We start from the raw sequence: 20733 nt of genomic DNA on the forward strand, positions 1-20733 counted from the left end.
ATATAAATAATGTCTCCATATTTTCAATGCCAACACTACAGCTGCAAGTTCTAGATCATGAGTAGGGTAATTAACCTCATGTTTCTTCAATTGTCTTGATTCATATGCAATCACCTTCCCATGTTGCATCAAAACACATCCAAGCCCGTCCTTAGATGCGTCACAATATACATCATAAGAACCACTTCCATCAGGCAAGGTCAATACAAGTGTCGTTGTCAAACTCTTTTTCAAAGCTTGAAACGCACCCTCACACTTATCACACCAAATGAACTTAGATTCTTTCTTCATCAACAAAGTCATATGTCTAGCTATTTTTGAGAAATCCTTCACGAAATCGCGTATAATATCCTGCTAAACTAAGAAAACTTAGAATATCTGACACATTCTTAGGTGTAGGCCACTCCTTCACTGCCTCAATCTTTGTAAGATCTACCTCTACTCTGTCTTTGGATTTAAAATATCCCAAAAATGCTACCTTCTCCAACCAAAACTCACACTTCAAGAATTTGGCATACAACTGGTTTGTCCGTAAAGTAGCTAACACCGACCTCAAATGCTTTACATGGTCCTCTTTGTTTTTGGAATAAACCAAAATGTCATCAATAAATACTACCACAAGTTGGTCTAAGAAGGGTTGAAACACTCTATTCATCAAGTCCACAAAAATTGCAGGTGCATTTGTTAACCCAAAAGGCATTACTGTAAACTCGTAGTTTTCATATCTCATCGTAAATGTCGTTTTCTGTATATCCTCTTTTATAATTCGCAGTTGATGATACCCTGATCTCAAATCAATCTTAGAAAACACTACTGCACCTTTCAATTGGCCAAACAAGTCATCTATCTTAGGCAAAGGGTATTTGTTCTTGATGATTACCTTGTTCAACTCCCTATAATCGATGCATATCCTCATGCTACCATCTCTCTTCTTTACAAATAAAACAAGTGCGCCCCATGGTGATGCACTTGGAAGAATATATGATGAGTGTCATTTATGGAACTCATTTTGCTTCTTTTAGGATAATTTTTCATTGCTTTTTCATCTCTTTTATCTTTTTTTCTTTAGTTTTACTTTCAATTTCTCTATTTTGCATTTTCCTTAGTTGTTTCCTTATTTTCTTGCTTTTTTTTAGTTTATTTTGCCTTTTCTCCTTTACTTGTTTGCTTTTCTTTAATTTTAGGAGAATGGTGATATTCTACAAGCTCATTGGCATTCTCTCGAGGCATACAAAGCCTAGGATGCAACCCGGTTCTTCCTTTTGAAGCTCAAAAGTGAAGGAGTGCATAAGCTAAATCTTCAAGGCCGCGCTCTCATGACGCGTGGGCATCAAAGTCGGTGTTGAACCCACCGTAAAGGCCTCTAGTGACTGCCTCCCCCAACATGTATCATGTGGAATGCACGGGAGCATCAACGAGCGCACGAAAGACCTCTCCCTTGCTCCCAAGCGCAGCCGCGCGCGAGGGAGAAGCGGCCGCGCAGCTTCCTTTCCCCTGTTCCGTACCCATTTTGTTTGCGGCCACGCAATGGGATGAGAGGCCGCGCCATTTGAGGTTCTTTTTGGACGTCTAACTAACTTCTCCTTAGTTAGTTTTACTATATATAGAATTCCTTCATTTGTAGAAGGAGAATAACATTAGAATTGAAGTAGAATTAGATTTTGATTAGAATTTTAGAGAGAGAAGCTCAAGATTTTTGAGATTTTGTTCTTATATTTTAGAGAGATAAACTTGGTGTTTGATGATTGTAACATTTTGATATTCATTCCTCTCTGATATTGATCAAAGTTTTGTAAGAATTCTTTCCTTTTCAATGCAATTTTATTTTTGATTCTTGATATATTGTTGAATTTCATTAGTTTGGTTTGATTTGATTGTTGATATTTGGATTACAATGTTGATGATGGAATTGAAGATTAGTTTTATTATGCTTTTCAATTTTACCATGTGTAGTGAGTAGTTTCCTTTCGAGGGAAGTGGTTAAGCATGTATGAGTGATAATCTATAGATAATTTGGGGTTATTGATTGATTTGATGATGTGATTAAATTTTTTGATGAAATTTGTGCATGTGTTTGATTTGAAGAGGAGTAGCTAACCTTAATTTTCAAGCTAGATTGCATAGTAGTTTTCAATGACACCAAAAATTGATTTGGAACCTATTATTATCGATTGATCTTATTTTGCGATTTTCCTTGGAAGTCATTTGTAGAGACATCTAGCTTGACCCTAGGAAATAGCTCTTTGAGTGATTTTGATTGCAAATATCATTTTCCTTCCCATTGCTTGATTGATCCAATTCCCGAAAAATTTGCAAATTTATCACAAGCGCATGTGGATCCTAAATTCCCAAGTGCTTTGATGTTTGAATTCTATTTGTTAGTTTTGATTGTGTTGATTCGATAGTATAGCTTAGACCAACCCATTGTTTTAAGACTTCGGATTAGCTTAGTTTGAGACCTTAGCAAATACCGCTTTCTCTTAGGTTCAACCCGGACTTACCCCTATATTTAGGGTTGGGTTTGGTTTTATAAATTTTGTTTTGATCGAGGAATCATAAAAACTTATGACATTCACCCGCGTCAATATATCCCTTCTCTAACAAGTCTTGCAATTAGTTCTTCAATTAACTCATCTCTACAGGTGTCATCCTGTATGGTGCCTTAGAGATAGGTGTTGTTCTACGTATTAAGTCTATGGTAAATTCTATAGTTCTCTTGGGTGGCATCCCTGGAATATCTTCTAGAAACACATCTCAAAACTCCTTCAGCACCTCAATATCCTCAGGTTATGATGGTTCCTCATACTCCAAGTTTCTCACACTACAGAAATAAATTGGTTTACCTTTCTTCATTAGCCTTGCTACTTTTAACATAGAAATGATCTTAGTAGGCCTAGGTTTTACATATTTCCAATGGGTTACGAACTCTCCTTGAGTCGTTTTCAAATGGATTTCTGTGACTGACATCGTATCTCAGCATTGTAGCAACATAACCAATCCATTCCCAAAATTATGTCAAGGTCTCCTAATTCAAATTCAATTAGGTTGTATAAGAATTCCCTACCCTTAATATTTCTAGGCACATTTTTATAGACCTTAGTACAATGAACTACACCCCAAGTTGGAAGTTCTATAGCCATATCTATGTCACCTACAATTTCCAGACAGTTTGATAGTTTTGGAAGTATAGCTTTAGAAATGAAAGAGTATGTTGCACCAGAATCAAACAAAACTTTAACAGGAACTGAGTATATAGAAAATGTACTAGTGATAACATTTCTCGCTGTCTCGGTCTCAAGCGAACCCATCACATTAAGCTTCCCCAGTGTTCCACCTTTGACTTCTATACTACCTCCATTGGTATTCTTATTTCCATTCTGAAACTACGCTCCCTTGTTCACTTGATTTCCGTTGTTACCCTGACCTTGTTTCTGCAGATTCAAGTTTTGTCCATTACCCCTGGGTTTATTGTTTCCCTGGTTCCCCTTATTCTTAGAAAAACACTCATATGCCCTATGCCCTTGCTTGTTGCACATGTTACAAGAGACCAGGTTACCTTCACAATCTCTCCCTAGATGGTTGTTAGAACATCTCTTACAGTAGTATACTCACTTATTATGATCTCCGGGCTGGTTCCTATTTCCCTTGGGAAAATTTCGCCCACCTTAGTTATTCCTATTATTTTGGAAGTTATTACCTTGGTGGTTATTAAACTTCTGCCTCTTAAAGTTATTCTGGTTGCCAGATGGACCATAATTAGTCATAGGTTCCTTTCTAATCTCCTTAGCTTCCAACTCAGCGTTTTAAGCTTTCTCCTTCAACTCTATTGCATGTAAATGGGCTTCTCTTCCATACAACTCATCCAAATTGTCAAACACTTGTCCTGGCAAGTTTCCTTGGAGAAAAAGAGGCAATCCTCTCTTAAACCTTCTAGCTTTCTGCCTATCAGTAGAAATAGTATCCTCAGCAAATCTGGACAACTCGATAAAATTAGGGTAATACTCAGTTATTGACATATTCCCCATCTTAAGTTCCAAGAACTCATCAGCTTTCTGCTTCTGCAAGAACAGAGGATAAAACTTATCCCTCACTTTCTCCTTGAACACATTCCATCCAAAGTTAGGTAAAGCTCTCACAGCCTGCTCATTCTGCTGCCACCATAAATCTGCCTCACCCCTTAGGTAATAATAAGCTACACTACTCACTTTGGACTCATTAGGACATGCTACTGCCACAAAAAATTTATCAAACTCTCTCAACCAGTTCTCAAGGACAGTTAGGTGAGGTTATCCCTTATGGGTGGGAGGTTTGCTATGGGTTATCATCTTAAAAACTCCCCAGCAGGGTCAGGATTGTTATTGTTATTCATTTTAGCTAACTGTTGAGCTACAACAACTAATTGCCTTACTACTTCATTCAGATCATTGTTATTGTTGTTTCTTCCTACCATCCTAGACCTCATGAATAAAGAAAATGACAACTATCGGGTAAGGTAACAAATCTCTTGTAACTAAGAAATAACTAAACTACCTGAATTCAAGCATACAAGCAGTTATTTTAAATCATAGTAGAAGCAATTGCTCAATTCTCCTATTAATAATTTAACACATGTTATTGATTGTCATGCAACCATTTCACTTAAGTAAGCACATCCCAAAAAAAAATTTGAGTCGTTTCCCTTGGTACTATTTACAGAAATTAATAATAATAATTATATTTGGTAAGCTCCTTTAAAGAGAAAGAAATGATTTGAAAAGAAATAATAATACATTTATTGAAATATGGAAAAGAAATGTTTGGAACATCCCAATGTAGCTTTGCTACTTATTACTCACACAACTTTATATAACTATAACTATGAATAAAGAATAAAATCTCAAAACGCTAAAGGGAAAGTTAATCTATGATCTTCAAATATTGACATTATCAATCTTGTCTTTGATATCTCTGTATTTCCTTGGATTATACTCAGGATCACTCCCATTATTATCATCATCATCATCATCATCTTCCTCAGGGTCTTCCTCAGACTCATCGATTTCTAAGTTAACAACCATTGAAGGACTTGGAGGATTTGGATCGGGAACAACTTCACAAGAAGAATCTCCATACTCACTATCCTGCTCCATAAGTTCACCTTGACTCTCGTAACTCTGCTCCGGTTCTGACTCAGACATGGGATCATCATTTTTTGAAGAGTAATAGGGTGCATTTTGGTGTGGAATCAAATCACCAAAATCATGGAAAGGAATAGGTTGAGAAGCATATTGAGGGTTAAGATGGATAAGTTCTTTGTGACCAATGTAACGGTATAAATATCTCTAATCTGCTCCCCACTGACCATTAGAATCCTTATACTTATTATAGTTAGCTACCCCATTAGGAAAGTGGAATTCAAGAAAGAGACTCTTAATAGCGTCATAGGGTGGATAGTTAGGCAAACAATGAACAATCATGGTTGAGACATAATCGGGTTGGTCTAGATAGCGCTCCCCAAACACATTAGATCTATACGTACAATAAAAGCGAATTTTGCATATATAATCCCAAACATGCTCATAGTATTTCTTGACTAGAGTACCCATGGAAGAAAATCTACTAGGCAAATCAAACATCATGCAAGGTATTTCGGTTTATGACTCAATAAAGAAAACTATTTATGTAATCAAGTATACAGTTCTTTGCAAAAAATTAAGTTTGTTGTTCAATCATACAATTTTTGTTACCACACATAAACATGATTTCACATTGATACATATTATGTGCACATACGTACCTTGAATATCGCCTTAAATCGGCCACACCCGCTAGAACTCAGTTAGCTCGAAGCTTTCTAAAATAAAAAATACATAATTATAATTAATCCACTATTCTCACAAATTTTCAGCAACTATAATACTCCTTAAACCATACTAATCAACCCCTTTTAATGACATAAAAGCCATAAAACCTTTTCTTTAAGTGTGTACTTCAAATCCTTTCAAAAAGACTTAGTTTTCATGAATTAAATAAAATTCCAGCATACTTATTTAATATAAAACATCACTTTTAGACTAGGAAATCTTATATAAATCATTAAAACCTTTTTCCCTTCTATAGGTAATCAAACCTTAACTCAATTATTAAAGAGTACTGTGTATAATTAAATTCCAGCATTAAATTAAGGGCTTTAAACTCATCAAAAATATGATTAGACCATGAATTAATCAACAACAACAACCTAGCATCAATCCCTAACCAATTATACAAAATCCCCAATTTCTAGGGTTTATAATTTGGTGTTTTGATTAAATAAAAATCTGAATTATATTAATAAATTAGCAACATCAAAATCCCAAAATCAATACCAAAACATAATAAAAATTATGCCTTTAAAACAATAAATTATTAGAATTAATTTTTGGAATAAAAGTGTTATTTATTTATTTTTTTTAAAATAAAATTTTTATACACAAACCGCAAAAGAGGAAAGGGAAGGAGGAGAGAGAGACGCGGCTGGATGTCGGCGCTGCTGCTGCTGCCGATGGTGGTGGTGGAGCCAGTTGTGTGTTGGCCGGCGTGAGGAGGAAGAAGAAGATAGGAGAGTGCGTAGGAAAAATAGGGGAAAAGAAGAAGGAAAAGAAAAGAAAAATAAGGAGAAAATAAAGAGAAAACCTTTGGATTTTTTTGTGAAATCTTACAAATATGAAACTTGTGTGGAAAAATCTTGAGGCTTTAAGGTATTTATACTCCTCTTTTAAAAATAAAACTCATATTTACAACTTTGTCATTACTAATTCCTACTCCCTTCAAATTTTCACTTGGGCTAACTTGTTGGGCCCCTAAATTCACAATAACTTAGTCCACTTATTTAAATAGGATTGACCCTATTAAAAATACTTTTGTTATCTCAATTCATGATCCATTTAATTTATACACACTTACAATTTATTTAAATAAATAATTTATTTTTAAAATAAAATAAATTATTTAAATAAATACAATAAATAAAATAATTAATTTATATATATAAAATTATAATAAAAATACGAAGTATTACACTTGGTCTATTTAAACATGGTTACGTCTAGGCTTTTGTTCATCTAACATTCATTCGACAATAGTATTATTCACAAAGAAAATTATTGTTCTCTTTTTTTTTTTTTTGTTTTTTTTTTTTTTTAACAACGGTGACAACTTTTGAACAACGGTTGAAACAATGGGTCACTTCCCTTTCTAGTGAGGATAAATTGGCTTTAAAATATACCACCTTGACCCCGTATTAAATTATATGAAACAGAATATTAATTTTGATTTTCTCCATACCGCTGTTAATCATTGGGACTCAAACCATCATATTTTTCACTTTAAAGGGGATGAAATAGTCCCATTACCTGGTGAGTTTGAGGCTCTACTAGGTTTCCTAGCAAATACTCTCCCTATGACTTATGCCCCTAACATGTCAGATTCGAAACTTGCTTTTGCAATGATTTTTTGGCTTGAATGACAATGATATGGCCAAAATTGAGATGGAGGAAGGCATGAATTTGATTCAATCATCGAACACTTCGTCGTTCCTCGAAATAACTTGACTAAAAAACATTTTAAACTTCTTGCTTTATGTTTTTTTTCTTGTTTTTTATTGTTTATTTATGACAGGCAAGGAGTATGAAGATTATTCAATGGTGTCCATGGTGGAGCAAATAGAGGGAGGTCATTCACCCGCTTCATTGGCTTTGGCGGAAACCGTACTCTACTACTTGAACCGTCTTAGGGGGGTTCCAAATGAGAATGGTTTCACCAGAATTCTACTCCTTTCACATTTACGTATTTTTATGTACTCGTCAATCAGCGCAACTCCAAAACGCTGAGATGCCCAGCGCAATCTCACAGAATGCGCGAGGGTGGCGCGCGCAACAATTTGTCTTGCCCGCGCCACTTGCTCTTATAACGTCGCAAGATGTTTTTTTTATTATTATTTTTTTTAGATTTGGCTTATGGAGCACTTGCGAATTGTTGGTCAACCACAAAATCTTGTGGCTAACGGAGTGAGAACGTTCCCTGGTCGTCGTATTCTTTACAAGCATAAAAATGAAGAAGAATGGACGACCTTTTTTTGTCACAGGGTTCCTAACATACGCTTTGTGATTCCTTTGTGGAACATAAGTAGTATGATTGGGAATAGTTCCAATTGTCCCTATATTTGGCTTTTAGGCCTTTCTAGTACTACTTATATATTTCCTTGTAGGGTTATGAGACAATATGGGATGAAACAAATTATTCCTCCATAGGATTGTGATTCTCCTAAGGATGTGAATTTTAGGGCCGAAAGAATTCCTTGTTGGATTGAGTATTGGTCTAGCCTCCCCAAGTGGGTGGTACAAAATCCTACGGCAAGCATAGTGTTATCTTCCTTTTATAGGGCTTGGATGAATGTGGCTGACAAGGCAGAATTAAACAAGGCTCGTCAACTAAATCAAGCCGCTTTAGCTCGCAATCCACCCAAACCTTTGATGCAATCAGCCACCACTACTCCTCCTACTGGCCAAAACAAAAGAGTGAAAAGAAAATTACACTTCTCCACATCTCCCAAGGCTCGTCCAAGAGAACCCAAAAGAAAGGTTGCTCCTAAACCTGCGCAACAAGGAATAAGGATCAAGGAACCCTCCTCAAATCATCATAAAAAGGCTCCTTCAAATTCTAAGGACAAGGGAAAAAGGGTTAAAAGGGCTCCCATTCCCAAATTGAAGAATAATGTTTGGGTCAAGAAGAAGGGGGAAGGTGAAAGTTCTAACGCCGTTGAATATACTATGAGGGAAACTACTACTAGTTTTTTTTTTTCATTTACAATCTAGTTTTATGATGTTCTTTTGAATAATATTATGTTATTGAGTAAAAATTGAAGAGTTCTTTTAATTATTAGACCGAATAAAAAAGATTACATACGTATTCGTAATACGAAATCAGGTCTTGCGTAGTTCTTCATATATTTTTTATTATTATTATTATTTATTTTTTTGTTTAATCCTACTTGTAGAAATTAAATGAAAAAATGATCAAACTTTGTTTAATTGTTTAAATCAAAGTTTAATTTTGTTTCCCGAGTACATGTAGAATTGGATACACCCTTATTTTATTGCTAGTAAAAATCGCAATTAATTATCTTTAACCGAAAAATTTTCGGGTTCGTAGTTCGTCATTAGGTGGCGCGCGCAACATTAACAGTTGTCGTGCCTGTCGAGCGCAACTCATTTGGATGCGCGCGGAAACAACGCGCAACTGTTGGAGTTGCGCGCGGCACCTATGTTACGAGTGTAATTTTTTTTTGAATATCATTTATCACCCCCCCCAAGTGCGAGGAGTTTTTTTTTCGTGGAGTTCAAAAAGAATCCAAGCACTTGAATGGTTTGTGTGATTAACATATTTTTTTGCTACCCCCCCAAGTGTTGTGAATTTTACCGTAAGATTCCGTAAAGTTCGCAACACTTAGAATCTTTTATTTGAATGCCATGAGACATGATTTTGACATTAGAATGAACGAGTTTATCCGGATTTTTATATGTAATATTTTTTAAGGCAATCAATATTTATTAGATAACGGATTTCATCGCCACTAATATCCATCAATCGGACAGCTCCTCCTAATAGAATTTCAATTAGGCGGTATGGCCATATCAAATAAGGCTTCAATTTTCCTCTTGGATCAGTTGGTGGACATCTAACCTCTTTCAATACAAAGTCACCTTTTTAATGTTACGGGGTCGTACCCGTTTGTTAAAGTATCGCGCAATTCATTATTAGTAGACTTGTACAAGATGCAAAGCGCTCAATCGTCGCTCATCGAGAAATAAAAGATCTTCATACCTAGCTCGCACCCCTTCGGCTTTCGGTAGCTTACTTTTGAGATGATGCGTAGGGATGGTATTTCTAGTTCCACTGGTTGAACTGCGTCCATGCCGAAAACTAAAGAGTATGGGGTTACTCCTATTGATGTTCGTATGGACAATCTATAACCCCATAGAGCGAAGTGTAGTTTGTTCGGCCAGCCTTTGTAATTTTCCGCAATTTTCTTAATGATGATTGTTATATTTTTATCTGTCGATTCTACAGCTCCATTAATTTGGGGTCGATTTGGGGACGAATAATTAACGAGCTAAGAGGGTCTCAACTTCGCTTTAAATTGAGATCCCTAGTCACTAATTAGTTCATGTGGAACTCCATCTCTACAAAATATGTTTCGTTCAAGAAACTTTGCGACATATTTAGAAGTGATGTTGACATAAGAAGGGGCCTCGATCCACATGGTAAAGTAGTCGATGGCTACTAACACATACTCGTGTCCTCCTACTCCCATTGGAGAAATTTTACCAATTATGTCAATCCCCCAAGTCGATAAAGGCCAAGGGGAAGTGAAATTATATAGTTCTGATGGTGGAAGGTGTCGTAAATTAGCAAGAATTTGACACTCTAGAAATTTCTTGACGTACTAAATGCAATCATGTTCCATTGCGGACCAAAAATACCCTTGTTGTGAGATTATTTTAGCAAGTATATTTCTATTTATGTGAGTCCCATAAACACCTTTGTGAGTATCTTCCATAACACGTGTGGATTCAGGTTGGTCTATACATAATAAGCTTTGACCATTAGGTCCCTTTTTACATAATTGACCATTCATTATCCTATATTAGGCTGCGAGTGTTCTTAAGGCACGCTGATATATTGATGAAGTATTTGCAGGATATGTACCATGAGTGATATATTGACGGATATGATCATACCTAGGATTGTCTCCTTCGATGTCATTTAATTCCTCTATTGCGTTGCAATAAGCCGATTCATCTATTCTTTTAACGCATAATGGCATCATATTTAAATGATTAGGAATATTGATCATTGAGGCTAATTTTTCTAGCGCATCAATAAATTAATTCTCATCCCTTGGGAGATACTTAAAATCAATATAATCAAAGTGCTCGATGAGTTGCTCTAGGTGTGCTTGGTATAATATCATTGTGGAGTTTTTGATTTTCCATTTTTTGAGTATATGATTTGTTATTAAACTAGAATCTCCATATACCTCTAATTTTTGCACACCTATGCTAGATGCTGCTTCTAATCCAATAATGCATGCTTCATATTCCGCGACATTATTAGTAGCCTCAAAGTCTAGTTTGGCAGAGATTGAAGTATGTTCTCCCTCTGCACTTATGAGTAACACTCCTACACCGCACCTTTTTGATTGGACGCACCATTAAAGTACATTATCCATTTGTCATCTTGTGTCATGAGAACCTCCTTGTCCGGAAAGTGAGTAGTTTCTGCATGACTTGTTTGAATAGGATGTTGGGCCAGAAAATCGGATATTACTTTTCCTTGTATTGATTTTCAGGAGTATATTTTAATTCAAATTCGGCCAACATCACCAACCACTTGGATATTCTTCCTTGTATGGGTGGTTGTTTAAACAAATATTTTATCGGATTGTGTTGCGAAATCACATGAGTGTTGTGAGGAAGCATATAATGTCGTAATTTTTTGGTTGCCCACACTAATCCTAAGTTTGTTTTTTCCGAAGTGCTATATTTTGTTCCGTATTGAATACATTTTTTACTTATATAATATATTACATGTTCTATTTTATCTACCTCTTGTGCAAGCATGGCCCCTTTGTCAGTCTCTGTGATAGTGATATAGAGTCTAAGAGGTAATTTGGGTACTGGTGGTGCTAAAACTGGTGGACTTGATCGTCCCATTCATGTTTTTCATCTTCTTTCAATTTTTTGAATATTGTCTCACAAGTCATCGTCAATTTACTAACGAATTAACTGATGTATTGTAGTTTGCCAAGGAACCCCCTAATTTTTTTTTTTTGAGGGTGAGGCATGTCAATAATCGCCTTTATTTTCGAAGGATCGATCTCCATGCCACGTGTGCTTACTATGTTTCTGAGAAACTTGCCGGAAGTTACTCCGAAAGCGCATTTTTGTGGGTTTAATCTCATCTTTTATTTTTCTATTCAGGTAAAGAATTTGCGTAAAGATTTTATATGACCCACTCTATCTTTCGATTTTACGATCATATCATCCACATACACTTGTATTTCCTTATGCATCATATCCTGCAAGTGAGTCGTAGCCTTTCTTTGGTACGTAGCTCATGCATTTTGGAAACCAAATGACAAGACCGTGTAGCAATAAGTACCCCAAGGGGTGATAAAGCATGTCTTTTCTTTGTCTTCTTTTGCCATTAAAATTTGGTTGTAACTTGCGTATCCATCCATAAAGGATAACATCGCATGTTCAACCATGTTATCTACCAATATATCAATACGAGGTAGAGGGAAATCGTCTTTGTGACTAGCTTTATTGAGGTCCCTAAATTCGACGCACATGCGAAATCGTCCATCCTTTTTGAGGACTAGGACGATGTTTGCTACCCATTCTGGATAATTACATACGCGAATGAAACCTGCATCCAATTACTTTTGCACTTCTTCTTTTATTTTTAAGGCGATGTCAGGATTCATTCATTGAAGTTTTCGTTTCACTGGTTTAGACACAGTGTTCAAGGGAATGGTATGTTCCCCGATTTCCCTATCTATTCTAGGCATGTCCTTGTATGACTAAGCAAACACATCTTCGAATTCTCTAAGCGTCGAAATGAGGATCAATAGCTCTTCTGAATTTAAAGTTTAGGCAATTTTGACTTCTTTCCTATTTTCATTTGTTCCTATGTTGACTGTTTCAGTTTCTTCGATCACGGGATTCTTTTGTTTTGGTTCATTCATTAATTCAACCAGTTTGTTAACATTATCATCTTCATTAGATTGATTATTATAGCATTCAAAAGATTCCAGAGAAGGCCTATACTCGCAAATAGAGCTCATATTATTAAAATAAAAAGAAATTACATCAAGAGAAGAATCCTTTTTGGGATCCTTGTCCTTAGAACTAGAAAATAAAGACTCAGTAATGGCAACAAGGCCTAAATTTCCATCTTCCTTAAAAACTAAACTAGACTCATCGTCGGATTCTGCGAACATTTCCCCTTCGCTTGTGGTGATCTCCAGCTTGTCACCTTTGTGCTTAATCCACTTGAAAGTCATCTTCTATCCATTCTCAAAAGTTTCATTGGAAGGGGTGATCAACGAGGTTGGATCGAAAGCTTTACCTTTGATGGCATTTTGATTAGCTACTAAAGCAACATGGTTTCGCTCTAGTCCAAATAGAAAGTTAAATGCTTGCCTATCATAGCACCCTAGGGTTGGGTGTTTTGATTGAACGATTTTTAAGTCGTCATTCAAGAAGTAGGAATCTTGGAATATCTCGAATCCAGGCTTCTTAATACCTTTTAGAACTAATGGTTCTAGAAATTTATACCATGGGTAATCTTCCCCTTCCCTAATGGATTGTCCATTGAGAGTTTGGTTGAAGGATGGGAGTAAGGAAATTATCCCTTTTTTATTATCATTCTTACGTGCTTTAATCTTAGCATCGTGAGTTTTGAGTTCTTCTTTGGTTGGTTTATATCCCAATCCAAAGGAAAAACTTTTCTTTAGGATAGGAAGTAAGAGAGGCTTCTTCATTCCTGTTCCCAAAGGCATCCTAGGAAAGTAACTACTCTTAAATAAGATGTTATTTACTTTTAGGGTCGAATATGGATCAAGCTTGAATGGTTCTTCAAGGCTTTCATCCATTTCTAGTGTGCAAATAGCCTCCGTGTCATATCCCCACATGTAATCCTCATCATTGTCATGATTTATCTCTATAAGAGATTGATCATTTATTGCAACTTTGAGAGGAGAAGCATGTATAGTCACAGGAAGACCTTGATAGTTCAACCTAATTATTTGATGGAGCGAAGATGATATTGCTTCAAGCTCATGTATCGAAGGACGTCCAAGAAGAAGGTTAAATGTAGGTTTAATGTCCATGACATGAAATTTAACCATCTTTTATATTGGGCCTGTGGTAATTCTTAGCTTAACAGTTCCACACACCGATCTCATTGAATTGTCATAAGCCCTAATGCTTTGTGTTGTTGCATAAAAATCTTTTTCTGGATCTAGGCCCAAATATTTCAAAGTTCGTTATGGGCATACATTCACGGCGGACCCATTGTCAAATAAAGTAAGAGGGATGTTGTATCTCTTGTACCCCATAGTTAGGTACACTAGTAGAAAAAGATAAATACACACCGACAAATGCGCACCGGTTATTGAAAATCGGTGCCATAAATGAAAAGGCTTAATTGGACACTGGTTAACGAATTCCCTTTTCCTAAATATCCTCTAAAATTAGAACACGCTCTCTCTCCTCACTCTTTCCTCTCTAACTCGAACTCTCTCGCTCTCTCTCCTCTGTTCCTCTCTCCTCTAGAACTCTCTATATATTCTCTCTTTTTGCTCTACCGCAGCCACCACAATCACATCCTCTCTCTCCTCTTTATTCATCCCAGCTTCCCAACACAGTCCCCACTAGCGCAACCCTCCTCTCTCTCTATCCTAACTTCCCACCAGCCAAACCCGCAGTCGTCACTAATGACACAAGCCCTTAAAAAACTAAGAAAACTATGCCTAGATCTCTAATGGCGACACTGCTCCTCACAAGGTTTATCCCTCCTTTGTATAATTTGGGTTATGGTTTCGATTTCGTTGAGTTTTTGTGATTTTGATTTTGTGATTTGGTTTTTGTTTTTGAGTTTGGATTTGTATGTGATGTTTGATTTTGAGTTTGAGTTTGATTTTGTCCCTCTTATTCGGATAATTATTGTAATTTGCATGTGATGTTTGATTTCGATTTTGAGTTTGATTTTGTCCCCCTTTTTGTTTTTCTTGTAATATTGATATTCTACTGTACTCACTTAGTTTAGATTATGATCATATTTTTGTGATTTTGTATATGACTTGAAGGAGGGTGCGTGAAATTATAATGGAATGAAGTCTAATTTATGTTGTATTTATGAAAAATTGCCAAATTGAGTAAAAAAAGTGGGTATTTTTATGAATTAGATGTTCAAAGATGAAGACACTTGAGAATTGGCAATCTGACTTGCATTTTTCTAGCTGCAGTTGCTGTTACATTAGTCTTATAATCACATTCTTAGGTCAAAGTGATGAGTGGCATTTATGCCACAATTTAGTGCTCTTTTTACGGGTTTTCCCTCCCATTTGTAGCTTGTTTGCCCCCTTTTTCTCTCCTTTTTGTTCTTCTTTTCTTTGTTTGCCTTTCTCCTTGTTTTCTTTGTTTTTGTTTTGTAGGAATCAAGGCATTGGAAGAAGAGCAATTCACCCCCAAAATACCCTGCGTGCGGGTGCGCAGCACTGTGAGAACTCGCGCAGGAATGCCTCAAGAACAGAACACAAACAGAAGGTTTTGTGCGCCGTGTGCGCGCTTTGTGTGCGGGCGCGCGCCATTGATATGTGCGGGCGCGCAGCCCTAGGAGAACCCGCACAAGACAGCAGCAGAAGCAGAGCCAAAACAGGGAGTTGTGTGCGCCTTGTGCGCGCCATGTGTGCGGGCGCACACTCTTCAAGCGCGAGCGCGCAGTATTGCTGGGAGAAGGCGCGCATCCATGGGTCTAATTCCCCGTACCCACAGATCTGCGGGCGCATAAGATCTGCGAGGGCGCACGCACGACATCTGCGCGCAGTGTATATGCGCGGGCGCGCACCGCTGAGTTTCAGTTTTTTTTTTATTTCGTGTTTTTGTATCTTTTAAAGGACCTATATATATTGGTCGTAGGGGAGATTAGAGGCGATCCGAGCCTTATCTTAGAAAATAATTAAACCCTAATCTTAGAGAGAGAAAGTGTAGTATTACTCAAGTTATCTTCATGTATGCAACTTTGGTTCAAGTTTCATTTCAATCAATCAAGCAACTTTGCAAGTTTTAATCTTTCTACTATTGCCTACTTAGTAATCTCTAATCCTTTCTCTTCGCTTTGTTTATTTGCACTCTAGTTGTTCATTTCAATCTATTTTGTGGGTTGATATCTTTTGGTATTTTCATTGTTTTTGATCATGTTTGTTTCCACGTTTATTTTGTTTTCATTTAGTTTTGTTATCATGTTTAATCTCCCTTCTCTAGGCTAATTTCTTAGCTAGGGGAAGGGGGTGGAAAATATGTGTTGAATGTTGGATGAGTAATGATGGTTGGATTGAATACATGCCTTAAATTGATGAAAGATATGATTTTTAATGGCTTGAGATTATTGTTGCACCTTATTTGATTGCCTTCTAGTTTAAATGCATGAAAATGATTTAAACTAGATTAAGATCACCTCTATTTCAATGATTGCATGAGAATGAGTTGTTAAAATAGAGTTTTATGAATTGTGCTCCTTTATTCTCTTGATTTTGCTTGTGTCTAATAGGATGCATGAGAATGATCCTAGTTTGCATAGACCTCTTTCATTGATTTGCCTAGACTATTACATGAGAATGAATTGTTTAGGTAGGATCTTGTGTTCTTTGGCATGTTATTCATGATAACTATCATTATTCCCCTCTTTTTAATCATGTTTGTCACCCTCGTATCCCTAGCGTTGTTCTCTCTTGATTTTATTCATCGTTATCTTTGCTTATTTGTAGTTTTGGTGCTTTTTATCCAAAAACCAACAAAATTATCCTTTCCTTGACTCCTGCTTAGTGAATTTGATGTTTAGCTTGCATGCTTCCTTTTGGGTTCGACCCTATACATACCCCTATACTTGTATTAGGGTAGTTTAGGTTATAAGTAGTTAATTTGATTTGGGTTAATAGTCCCAACGACCTACTCAATCCCGATCAAATTTTGGCGCCGTTGCCGGGAAAGCGGCTTGTTTGGTGTCTAATTTACTTTTGTTAGGGTAATTTTAATTGCTTTCTTTTTGTTTTGTTTTGTTCTATCATACTTGTCATTGCTAATTGTTTGCTTAGCTTTGGTGAATGCTTAGAAGATCTCAAGGACCACCTACCCATCAAATTGACCAAGAAATCAACCGAACTTTAAGACAAATCCGTAGGCTTTTTCAAGAAGAAGGAAGAGGACTTGGTGCTATAATTGATAGTGGGAGTGATTCTTACTCTTCTAGTTCGCAAAGTGAATCAATGACGGGACAAGAAGATGATGTTTTATTTCCTGAGTTTGGAAATCCGGAGGATTATGAGCTCACGGGAGGGATTTTGTTACCCGTCACGGAGACTAACTTCACAATTCATCCCCAATATAGAAGAATGGTTCAATCGGAGCAATTTTTGGGTTCTACAAGTGAAGACCCCATAGAGCACCTTGATAGATTCCTTGAGTTATGTGCCATGATTCAAACCAACCAAGTTTCTCAAGAGTACATCCGGATGCATTTATTTCGACAATCTCTTTCGGGTAGAGCAAAGAAGTGGTTGAAGCAAGTGAAGCCTAACTCACTCACATCTTGGAGGGAGGTAGTTAAGGCATTCTTGAAGAGGTTCATTTACGAGGAGAAGACCGCCGAGATGAGAAGGAAGATTGCATCATTTGAACAAGAAGCGGATGAGAGTCTTAATGAAGCTTGGGAGAGGTTTAAAGAGTTCGTACAAGCATGTCCTCACCATGAATACAATCAAAGTTTGCTCATGAGGTTTTTCTACGATGGTTTGGAGCCCATGTCTAGAGCCAACTTGGATGCGGGGGCGGGTGGTCAACTAATCAAGATCCCTCAAAATCAAGTGGAAGCAACAATCGAGGAGGTAGCAAAGAACTACTCTTGGGGAGGTAGAAGAAGGAGTGCACCGAAGAAAGGTGGGATGTATGAATTGGAGAAGGTCGATCAATTGCAACATCAAATTGAGAAACTCACAAAAGGGCTTTCAAAGTTGAACACAAGTGTTAATGCAAGCTCAAGTGGTGGAGCAAGCTCTTCTCAAGTCAACTCTTTCTCATGTCAAAATTGTGGAGGAACGAACCATGATACATCTTATTGTGGAGGTTTGAGCCCCGAGCATGTGGCGGCATAAAACACAAGACAAGACGGTTTTAGAGGAGGTGGTGGTGGAGTAGCTTGGAGACAACCACCACCCGGGTTTGCATCTCAACCTCAACAATGGGGCCAACAAGTTCAACCTTCTTACAATTCCAACCCCCAATACCAAAATCCACCTCCATCTCAAAACCAAAACCCAAGAGGAAGCTACCCTAGGAACAACCAATACAACAACCAAAACCAATACAACAATCAAAACCAATACAACAATCAAACCCAAGGGCCCCAAAGAAATCAAGAACAAGCACCTCAAGCGGAGCCAACACCCACACAACTCCTTCAAGCTAGGCGTTAACAAATGCAAACTTTTGGGCAACAAATGCAAGAAATTAGGGCTCACAACAAGATGGTTGATTCACAATTAGCTCAATTGGCCAAGAGAGCTCCTTTCAATTCACCATCAACTCTACCCGGACAACCACAACCTAACCCTTCTCATAACCAAAAACCCGATACATGCAAGGCAATCACTTTGAGGTCGGGAACTTCTTATGATGGTCCAAATGAGGGGGATAGTGAGGGAAAGAAGGGAGGAGAAGAGAGTGTGAATGAAGATAGGAGAGGTGAGGAGGAAAAAGTTGATGAGGTCGAAGGAAGTTCGGAGAAGAAGAAGCTCAACAACGAGAAGACAACTTATATTCCTAGTGAGACTAGGAACCTTGATGGACCGGTTCCTTTTCCAAGTAGGCTTGCGGAGAGGAAGTTGAATGACAAGTTTGCAAAATTTCTAAGTGTGATGAAGAACTTGCACATCAATCTCCCTTTTCTTGAAGTAATGACACAAATGCCATCTTACTCCAAATTTCTCAAGGACATCCTCACCAACAAAAGGAAGCTCAATGATGAGCTTATCACCCTTCCACACCAAGTGAGTGCTCTTGTTCAACATAAAATTCCCAAGAAGGAGAAAGATCCGGGGAGTTTCACTTTGCCGGTGAAAATTGGAAACATGGAAGCTAGGGGTGCGTTGGCCGATCTTGGAGCAAGTGTTAGTCTAATCCCCTTATCCATTGCTCAAAAACTCAATATTGAGATGATCCCTACAAGGAAGACCATTCAACTAGCCGACCGCTCGGTGAAGTTACCTTGTGGAGAACTTGAGGATGTTCCAATTCAAGTGGGACACACCTATGTGCCTTGTGACTTTGTAGTGATGGACATGGAGGAAGATGTGCATACACCCTTGATCTTGGGTAGGGAAGCTCTTAAGACTTTGGGGGCGGTCATCAATTGCAAAAACAACACCATCACATGTGAAGTGGCCGATGAGAAGATAGTTTTTGAGTTCTCAAAGTTGCTAAAGACCCCTATGGTTGAAAAGTGCTACCGTGTTGATGTTGTGAATGAGGAGTTGGACCGTTTGGGAAGGGTTATGATGAAGCCTCAAGATCCAATTGTGGAAGCTCTAACATGCAATGAAAAGTTCCACTCTCAAGAAGCCAAAGAATTTGTCATGGCAATGGAGGAATCCTCAAAGGAGGAAGTTGATGAACAAGGCAAGATCGAGCTTGAATCAATGGAGGAAAAATCGGAGGAGAGTTCCAAGCCTCCTCCCAAGGTAGAACTCAAGCCCCTCCCCCCTTCTTTGAAATATGCTTATCTTGATGAGGAGGAAAAATACCCTATTATTGTCAATGCTACCTTTGATGAACTTAATTTGAAAAAATTGCTTGATGTTTTGAGAAAATACAAGGATGTGATAGGTTATAGCATTGATGATATCAAGGGAATTAGTCCCTCTCTTTGCATGCATCGTATTCATCTTGAGGATGATCATTCCACCTCCATTGAACCTCAAAGGAGGTTGAACCCCAACCTCCAAGAGGTTTTCAAGAAAGAAATTTTGAAACTACGTGAGGCGGGCATCATTTATGCTATCTCCGATAGCAAGTGGGTGAGCCCGGTTCATGTGGTTCCCAAAAAGGGTGGAATGACCATTGTCAAGAATGAAAAGGGAGAGGAAATCTCCACCCGGACGGTGACCGGGTGGAGAATGTGTATTGATTATAGGAGATTGAACAAAAACACCAAGAAAGATCATTTTCCTCTCCCTTTTCATGGACCAAATGCTTGAAAGGCTTTCTCACCACGCTTTCTTTTGCTTCTTGAATGGATATTCCGGATTTTTCAAAATCCCTATCCATCCAAGCGATCAAGAGAAAACTACTTTCACATGTCCATACGGGACATTTGCATACCGAAGAATGCCATTCGGATTATGCAATGCTCCCTGTACTTTTCAACGATGCATGACTTCTATTATCTCCGAAATGCTTGAAAAAGAAATTGAGGTTTTCATGGATGATTTTAGTGTTGGTGGCTCGTCTTTTGACACTTGTCTTTTTAACCTTGAAAGAGTTTTGCAAAGGTGTCAAGAGACGAGTTTGGTGTTGAATTGGGAAAAGTGCCATTTTATGGTCGAGGAGGGCATTGTCCTCGGTCATAAAGTTTCAAAAAATGGCATTGAGGTTGATCCGGCCAAAGTTTCGGTGATTGAGAGATTGCCCCCTCCTACTTCCGTCACAGGAGTACGTGCTTTTCTTGGGCATGCCGGTTTCTACCGGAGGTTTATAAAAGATTTCTCCTCTATCGCCAAACCTTTGACCGAATTAATCAAGAAAGATGTTTCTTTTAGCTTTGATGAGGCTTGCCTTGAGGCATTTCGTAAGCTCAAGGGAGCTCTCATTTCTTCTCCTGTTGTGCAAGCTCCGGATTGGAGCTTGCCTTTTGAGCTAATGTGCGATGCAAGTG

The 20733-nt window shown here is 37.7% G+C and overlaps 1 non-coding gene across 1 annotated transcript; it reads right to left on the reverse strand.

The window, feature by feature from the left end:
• Positions 1 to 17453: 17453 nt before the first annotated feature.
• Positions 17454 to 17558, reverse strand: LOC145577120 (small nucleolar RNA R71). The gene has a single exon (XR_014098609.1). It is a non-coding gene; the product is annotated as a small nucleolar RNA R71 (small nucleolar RNA).
• Between the last annotated feature and the right edge of the window lie 3175 nt (positions 17559 to 20733).

Source organism: Chenopodium album, chromosome 13 (genome assembly GCF_948465745.1).
Source record: "Chenopodium album chromosome 13, dcCheAlbu1.1, whole genome shotgun sequence".
Lineage (NCBI taxonomy): Eukaryota > Viridiplantae > Streptophyta > Magnoliopsida > Caryophyllales > Amaranthaceae > Chenopodium > Chenopodium album.